This window comes from Trachypithecus francoisi, unplaced genomic scaffold (genome assembly GCF_009764315.1).
Source record: "Trachypithecus francoisi isolate TF-2019V2 unplaced genomic scaffold, Tfra_2.0 Lachesis_group2, whole genome shotgun sequence".
In the NCBI taxonomy this organism is placed as follows: Eukaryota; Metazoa; Chordata; class Mammalia; order Primates; family Cercopithecidae; genus Trachypithecus; species Trachypithecus francoisi.
In genome coordinates this window covers 131,379,078-131,388,337 of record NW_022681465.1, presented here as the reverse complement: position 1 = coordinate 131,388,337, position 9,260 = coordinate 131,379,078, and the positions used below count along the sequence as shown (strand labels likewise).

General features: G+C 49.3%; 1 pseudogene; it reads left to right on the top strand.

Annotated features, from left to right (window-relative positions):
• Nucleotides 1-8,376: 8,376 nt before the first annotated feature.
• LOC117064562 lies at nucleotides 8,377-9,260 on the top strand (annotated as a pseudogene).

Genomic DNA, 9,260 nt, shown 5'->3' with positions numbered 1-9,260 from the left:
GCTGCTCGCTCCAGAACCTCTTTGTTTTTCTTTTCTGGTGTCTTGGGATGGGCTCTGGCTGGGTGAGGGTGGGAAAGCCCCCAAGGGTGGCCACATGGGCCACACATTGGCCCTGAGATCCCTGTGGGATTCATGTCATGGCACAGCAAGACATGAATGTGGATGACTGCAATGCTCCTGCTCTCTGGGTCAGGCTGAAGGTGGCACACAGGAAGCATGGTGGGCACACTTCTGTGGCCCCTTCACCCCACTCTGCCACCCACTACTCTGTGCTGCTTGAAGGCTCCTTTATGGAGACAAAGTCAGCTGGGAAGAGTAACACATTGATTCTCGAATGGGCCACAGGACAGGCATATCAGGACTTGGGGGTTGTAGGGTGGGAGCTGTTCCTCTAGGAAGGGCCCCGGCTGCTGGGCTCCAAAGCTCAAAGCGGGGATGGACCAGGGCTCGCCCAGGAAAGCTGTTTCAGCTTGGCCAGGGTTCTGCTGTTATTCACTGTGGAGTCATCCCTTTGGTCCTCAGTTTACCCACTGAGGGGTACAAAGGGGGTCCAGGAGGACCAATGACAGGCTGAGGGGGATCAGTGGTCTATGAGATGGCAAAGGGGCAATGGGGGTGATAGGAGGGGCAGGAGGGACTGGAGTGTCCTGGTTTTGACTCACAGGGCTTGGGCGGGGTGCCTGGGAAGAGCTTCGAGAGGCTATGGGGGGCTGGGAAGGGGGGTGGGGGCGGGGTCACCCTGACATCTGGTGCCTGGAGTCCTGGGTTGAGAAGCATTCTGAGGCAACGTTTGGGTTTGGCAGATGTCCTGGGACAATCTCTAATCCAGAATCCTGAAGGGGACTTTTTTCATCCTCCTCTCTCCTTGGAAGTGTTACCACATCTGGGTACCACCTTGACCTCTTTTTTACCCAATATTTTTCTTTTCTTTTCTTTTCTTTTTGAGACGGAGTTTTGCCCTTGTTGCTCAGGCTGGAGTGCAATGGCATGATCTTGGCTCACCGCAACCTCCGCCTCCTGGGCTCAAGCGATTCTCCTGCCTCAGCCTCCCAAGTAGCTAGGATTATAGGCAAGTGCCACCACGCCTGGCTAATTTTGTATTTTTAGTAGAGACAGGGTTTCTCCACGTTGGTCAGGCTGGTCTCAAACTTCTGACCTCAGGTGGTCCACCTGCCTCGGCCTCCCAAAGTGTTGGGATTACAGGCATGAACCACTGTGCCCAGCTACCCTGTATTTTTCTACATAACAATTCACTTATTTTTACTATAATGGAAAATCACGTCACTTCCATACATAGACAACCACTGTTATTTGCCATAATTTAAAACTATTTAAAAAGTCAAAGCTGAACAATGTTGACTTCTAGCCAGATTCTGTTGCCTGCCCAAGGCCCTGGGCCTAAGGCCTCCCTTTGTGAAAAGGGTGAGAGAGGTAAAAGATACAGTGGTATCAAATGGGAAAATTTATCCTTAACTTATCAAAATTCCTGAGATACTGCTGAAAGGAGAACGTACTCACTATAAGAGTTGAATTACCGAAGGCAGGTAGTACTTACATTATTTTGAATGTACAAGTCCCACACGTGAGACATAAGGAATAAGGTTTGTCCAGAGCTTTGCATGGGGTATGGCACACAGAAGGGGCCTAATAAGTGCTACCTAACCTAAGGTCCGTCTAGCTCTGTGCAATTTGCAGCCTTTCACTCTTGTGGGCCATCCTCAACCTGGACAGATGTCACGGCCCAGGTCACAGGCAGCCTTTTCTTGCCTCCTCCCACATTCTACTTTGAAACTTTATCTTTCTAAGAACAATACACAGCCTCTCCCCACCCACCCAGCAAGGACCCATGAATTCCACCATTTTGCCAAGACTTATTACTAATTAAGTGAACTAGGTAAGCATTAAATTAAACTAGCAGTGTTGCTGTTTCCCCTCCAGACTGAATAATTACTCATAATGAGCTTGGATAATAAGTCTCTAAATAACAGAGTTAACTATAATTAGGCTGAAAATTGAGAGAAGGGGAGTGAGAGAGAAAGAGGAAGGAAGAGGACAGAGAGGGAGGGAGGGAGAGACAGAAGAGATAAAAGAGATAAAGTAGAATTTTTACTCCTGTAATTGATTCAGGAACAAATTCAAATTGTTGGCAGGGAGAAATTCTTTTTTTTTCTTTTTTCTTTTTGAGACAGAGTCTTGCTCTGTCACCAGGCTTAAGTGCAGTAACGTGATCTCGGCTCATTGCAACCTCTGACTCCCTGGTTCAAGCGATTCTCCTGCCTCAGCCTCATGAGTGGCATGGATTATAGGCGTGCGCCACCACGCCCAGCTAATTTTTGTATTTTTAGTAGAGACGGGGTTTCACCATGTTGGTCAGGATGGTCTCGATCTCCTGATCTCGTGATCCCCCTGCCTAGGCTTCCCAAAGTGTTGGGATTACAGGCATAAGCCACAGCCCCCAGCCAGGGGAGAAATTCTGAAGCCTGTGTTGTTATAAACTCACAGATTCACAGACTATGGAAAAGTAGGACCTCAGCTCTCAACTAGTTTAAACTCTGTATTTCACAGACATGGAAACTGAGGCTCAGAGAGGAAAAGAAATTCATCCAAAGTCACACAGCAGAGAGTGAGTGAGTCTCTGAGAGTAATGCGGGTGTGGGCTTCACTCACCGATGCAGCTACAGTTTCTCAGTGTGGGTAAACAGAATAAGGCGAGCTGGAGAAAAGCACCTACATCATTGGCATCTTGGCCGGGAGGATTCCTCAGCCAGAAGAGCCAGTGGTTAAGAGCTTTGACTCTGGGCTGAGTGTGGTGGCTCACACCTGTAATCCCAGCACTTTGGGAGGCTGAGACAGGAGGACCATTTGAGCCCAGGAGTTTGAGAACATAAGGAGACTTCATCTCTACAAAAAATTAAAACATTAGCTGAGCATGGTGGCACATGCCTGTGGTCCCAGCTACTTGGGAGGCTATGGTGGGAGGATGGAATGGGCCCGGGAAAGTCAAGGCTGCAGTGAGCCATGATTGCACCACTGCATTCCAGCCTGGGTGACAGGGCGAGACCCTCTCTCAAAAAAAAGAGCTTTGGGGACGGGCACCGTGGCTCACATCTGTAATCCCAGCACTTTGGGAAGCTGAGACGGGTGGATCACTTGAGGTCAAGAGTTAGAGACCAGCCTGGCCAACACAGTGAAACCCCATCTCTACTAAAAACACAAAAATTAGCCAAGTGTGGTAGCACGTGCCTGTAATCTCAGCTACTTGGGAGGCTGAGGCAGGAAAATCACTTGAACCCAGGAGGTGGAGCTGCAGTGAGCCGAAATGTGCCATTGCACTCCAGCCTGGGTGGCAGAACGAGACTCTGTCTCAAAAAAAAAAAAAGAGGTTTGGTTTTGGAGTCACATTACTAGGATTTGAATCTTTTCTTTATCACCTAGTAGCTGTGTCACCTTGGGGTAAGTTCATGCATTTCTCTGAGCCTCAGTTTCCTCACCTGTAAATGGGAATAACAACTGTACTTACCTAATAGAGTTGCTCAAAGTCACTCAATGTTAGTTCTACCATCACCTCCATCATCACAACCATCACTCTCAGGTCAGTGCAATCAAAGGGTTAGGAGTGCCTCTGGCACTAACTTGTGAGTCACTGGACCTCTCTGAGCCTCATCTTGGTCATGTGTAAAATGAGTTAGTAAGACCTTCCCTTCCTTGGTCACAGGGGAGTTACAAGGATAAAGGGTAAAAATCCATGCTTTGGGAGGACAAGGTGGGCAGATCACTGAGCCAGGAGTTCAAGAACCAGCCTGGGCAACATGATGAAACCCCATCTCTACAAAAATACAAAAGTTAGCCGGGCATGGTAACATGTGCCTTTAGTCCCAGCTACTTGGGAAGATGAGGTGGGACAATCACCTGAGCCCGAGGAGGCTGAAGCTGCAGTGGCCATGATTGCACCACTGCACTGAGATCCCGTTTCAAAAAAAAATTTGTTTTAATCCATGCTCATGACTCCCAGAAAGTTAGATTGGCTTCATCATTTGCTGCACTGTGCAACATGCTAGAAGGACTTCCCATTCCACAGACCTGGATCAGGTGCCCTTTACCACAGGGTCTCTCTGACCTTCACCCTGACATTTGGGAGTCATCTCTCCCACTCTGCCCGGGCACCTGCCTCCCTCCTGGCAAGCTCCTTTGGTGAACTTGGGAGCTACTCATAGCATCTTTAAAGATCACCACTAGGGCTGGGCGCAGCGGCTTATGCCTGTGATCTAAGCACTTTGGGAGACTGAGGTGGGCAGATCGCTTGAGCTCAGGAGTTTGAGACCAGCCTAGACAACACGGCGAAACCTTGTTTCTACAAAAAATGCAAAAAACTTAGCTGGGCTTGGTGGTGTGCGTCTGTAGTCCCAGATACTTGGGAGGCTGAGGTGGGAGGATGGCTTGAGCCCAGGAGGCAGAGGTTGCAGTGTGCTGAGATCACGCCACTGCACTCTAGCCTGGGGTAAAGAGCCAGACAATGTCTTTAAAAAATTTAAAAAAAAAAAGAAGAAAATGATCACCATTAGGTGGCACTCTGCCACCTGCCAGCCATTCCTTGGATACCTGATGTGTTTGGGGGGAAGGAGCAGTGAAATCTTGAGTGATTGGGCCTTCGTGCGGCTGTGTGTCACCTAGGGGTGACATGGCATGGTGAGACCTTCAGCCTCCCCGATCCTCAGTATCCTCATCTAGGCAATGGTGATAATCCAACTAGCTCATGGTGGTGTTGTGAGGGCAAAAGAGCAGTAAGGATAAGAGCATGAGGAAAGTGCCAAAGACAGGGCCTGCCGCATAGTAAGTGTGCACAAAGGAGCTATTAAGGGCTCTTCCTGAAAGGTCTCCTGGTGAGAACTGGCACATACAGGGTAGGGCTTTAGAGCAGGGAGAAGTGTCCAAGCCTGGCTGTGCACAAGCTTCTCCTGGGAAACCTCCCATCTCAGACCTGCTGGACCTGACTCTGGGTAACAAGACCATGGACTGCTGCTGGAACATGCTCCCTTGCTAGGTATGACCTGGAAGACCATTCCAGTCCCACCCTCTCATTTACAGATGAAGAAACTGAGCTCTAGAAAAGGGAAATTACCTGCCTAAGTCCACACAGCTGGGGAGCAGCAGAAGGCCTGACTTCCAGATGTCCTGCCTGTGTGTCTCTGACAAGGGCAGGGGCCTACAACCAGCCATAGCTGGCCCAGGAGAAGCCTGGTCACTTGAGTTCTTCCTTTGAAGTGGGAGCTGGGTTGCAGGGAGGTGAAGCTGTCTCACCTGAGCCCTAAAGAAGTGGGGGTCCACTTATTTCCAGTGGTCCTTGTGGAATTCACTGCTGAATGATGATACCACGTGTCCCAGGCTTCTTTACCATATACCTGAATCATAGACCAGGTTGGCAGCCTTCCCCTTAAAATGAGGGGACAGAGGTTCAGAATGGAGAGATGGTTATCGTCAAGACCAGACGCTCTCGGACCTCTCACCTCTCAGGCTCTGTGTTCTTGTCTAGATTCCACTCTTTTTTTTTTTTTTTTTTTTTTTTTTGAGAGAGTTTTACTCTTATTGCCCAGGCCAGAGTGCAGTGGCACAATCTCCACTCACTGCAACCTCTGCCTCCCTGGTTCAAGTGATTCTCCTGCCTCAGCCTCCCAAGTAGTTGGGATTACAGGTGCCTGCCACTATGCCTGGCTAATTTTTTGTATTTTTAGTAGAGAGAGGGTTTCATGTTGGCCACGCTGGTCTCGAACTCCTGACCTCAGGTGATCCATCTGCCTCGGCCTCCCAAAGTGCTGGGATTACAGGCGTGAGCCACCACACCCATCTTAGATTCCACTCTAACTTAAAATGTTTTATCAGCTATTTGTTAAAATGTTTTAAATTTGATTTAAAAAAATTAAAAAATTAATTTCCTAGAAAGCACAGAATCCCAGCTTCTCTGGAAACATGGAGCTTACATCTCTGAAAGATAATACCAGGTAGAGGCTGGGCGCAGTGGCTCATGCCTGTAATCCCAGCACTTTGGGAGGCCGAGGCAGGCGGATCACGAGGTCAGAAGATCAAGACCATTCTGGCTAACACGGTGAAACTCCGTCTCTACTAAAAATACAAAAAAATTAGCAGGGCGTGGTGGCGTGTGCCTGTAGTCCCAGCTGCTGGGGAGCCTGAGGCAGGAGAATGCCATGAACCCAGGAGGCGGAGCTTGCAGTGAGCCGAGATCGTGCCACTGCACTCCAGCCTGGGTGACAGAGCGAGACTCCGTCTCAAGAAAAAAAAAAAAAGGAAAAAAAAGATAATACCAGGTAGGAGCTGAGTAGACATCATATCCATCATATCCTCTAAGGGGACACTGACTTTACATTACAGCTCGACACAGTCCCCACCACCTCGCACTGTCAGTCATCCAGCTGGATTTGCACACATATGGTACCTGCCTGGCCCTGGCGGGCATTTGACCCGAGACACCTACCAAATGCTTTGCTGCCTTCTGCTGAAATTCGGTTCACAAGGGTCTACTCTGAGGAACAGACCCTGGTTCACAAGGGCTGCTAAGATTCTCTTCCAGGCACCTGGTGCCAGGGATTACCTCAGAAACACAAGGATGCTGGTTGCTGGCAAAGAGGAAGGCAGCTCTTTCGGCTGTTTGACAAGCTGGATGGTACCTGGAGCTGGTCTGAGCCAGCACTGAGGCAGGTCCCCTCCTGGGGGAAGCTCTGGGGAGGCCCCGAGCCTGGTGCCCGTCTTCACCTTCACAGATGGGGCTGGGAGCTCAGGGAGCCCCTCCCAGATCCGAGCGTATTAGAAGCAGACAGATGGAGCTGCAAATCATGTTAGCCGGTGGCAGATGTGCAAGGAGTTACGGTTCTGTGTCTGCTGGTGAGCGTGCTCTGAGAACCCCAGCCATGAATCAGGTGTGTGAACCTCAGGCAACTCTTTGCTTTTGTGAACCCATGTCCATGGTCCTGCCCTGGTGGGGTGTTCCCTACTAGGTGAGCGGATGGCCAGCTGGGCCAGCCACGGAGCCTTTGCCTCTGGCATTCCAAAGCCATTGAGTCAGGAGCACAGGATGGTGGCAGATTGAGAGGGCGTGGGCTTGAACTGTGGCTCCTTCACTGCCGCTGCTGTCCTTAGGCAAACAACCTCTCTGCGCCCTTATTTTCTGATCTGTAAAACACAGCTAATAATACTTCCTATTTTGTAGGGTTACTAGGATGGCTGTAAGAAATAGTATGAGCAAGTGCCTGACACACAGTAAGTACTTAACAAATGCCAGCTGCGATGATTACTGCCACTTTCACCAGGAGCTATTATTATATGGGGTGGTGGGAGGGGAGGTAGTTTAGGGCACAGCCGTAAAATCAGGTAAACAAATTAATGTAGTCATTTCGGATGGTTTGAATACCATGCAGAAAATGAACAGCTAACAAGAGAATGACTAGCGTTGTTACAAAGGCCTGTTCGGGAGGTAGCATGTGAGTTGAGACCTATGGCAGGGTTTCTTAGCCTCAATACTATTGCCATTTGGGGTTGGACAATTTTTTGCCATGAGGGGCTCTCCTGTACAGTATAGGATGTTTAGCAACATCCTGGACCTCTACTCGCTATATGCTGGTAGTATCTCCCCTCAGTTCCAACCAAGTGGGTGTGCAGACATTGACAAATGTCCCCTGGGGGGCAGAAATGACCCCTGTTGAGAATCACTGATATAAAGGGTGAGCAGCAGGCCAGGCGCTGTGGCTCATGTCTGTAATCCTAGCACTTTGGAAGGCGAAGGTGGGCAGATCTCCTGAAGTCAGGAGTTTGAGACCAGCCCGGCCAACATGGTGAAACCTCACCTCTACTAAAAATACAAAAATTAGTTGGGCATGGTGGCGCTTGCCTGTAATCTCAGCTACCCGAGTGGGTGAGGCAGGATAATCACTTGAACCCAGGAAGCGGAGGCTGCAGTGAGCTGAGATGGTGCGACTGCATTCCAGCCTGCGTGACAGAGCAACTCTGTCTCAGAAGGAAAAAAAAAAAAGGTGGGGGGTGAGAAGCCAGTCCCACAAGGACTAAGGGGAAGAGCAGAAATAGCTTTGGAGAGATGGACTTTGAACCCGAAGGGCAGGAGGAACTGGAACCCTGACCCCAACCCTAATCCAGGCATTTAGTCCGCAGTGCTAGTTTGGAAAGAAGCACATTCTTCTTGGAAAAGAAGTCTGGATGTCCTAGCCCTTCACACAGCTAAGCCAAAGAAATGCTGCATAGAACAAAGAAATACTAAGTATAGGTCTACGACTCAAATGGTTCAGACATTCAGATGGGGATGCTGCTTCCTTATTCTCATTTGAGTTTGGGAACCAGTTCCTGCACAGTTAATCCTTCAATGTTTCTTCAAATAAATCACACGGGCAGTCTCTGGGTGCCTTTGCGCACAGAGAGATGGCAGAGCAGGTGCCTAAGCCAGTGCTGTTTGTGTGTCTGGGTAATATCTGTTGGTCACCCATTGCAGAACCAGTTTTCAGAATAAAACATTTCAAAGGCATGGGCATGGTGGCTCTCACCTGTAATCCCAGCACTTTGGGAGGCTGAGGCGGGCAGATCACCTGAGGTCAGGAGTTTGAGACCAGTCTGACCAACATGATGAAACCCCATCTCTACTAAAAATACAAAAGTTAGCTGGGTGTGGTGGCATTTACTTGTAATCCAGCTATGTGGGAGGCAGGAGAATCAGTTGAACCTGGGAGGCGAAGGTTGACTGAGTCAAGATTGCGCCACTGCACTCCAGCCTGGGCGACAGAGCAAGACTCTGGCTTAAAAAAAAAAAAAAAGAAAGCCAAAAAACATTTCAGAGAATTGGAGGGTAGACAGCTCGGTGACATCTGGGTATGAGACAGGGAATCCCCTGACTACCGAGGGCACAGCTGCATGAAGAGGCACGACATTCCCATGAGCCATGTTGCCCAGCAGAGATAGGAATAGAAAAAGCAATCAAGTTAAAAGCTGCAGAGCTAAAATTGAAGTACTTGAGAGCTGTGATCCACAAAACCAACTTATTAATGCAGATCCTTATTATGGAAATGGCTGCCTTTTGAGACGGTGTACCAGCAGTGTGTCAGGTGCTGCAGAATGTTCTTGGAGGAAGCCCACCGAAGCTGGTCTGTACCCTGCTGTGGCCAACCTGACTAGACCCCAGCCTTCGGCTCTGCATCTCTCAGTGGACAAGCTAAAGTATAATAGTGTTCCACAGCCCAAGGTCCTAG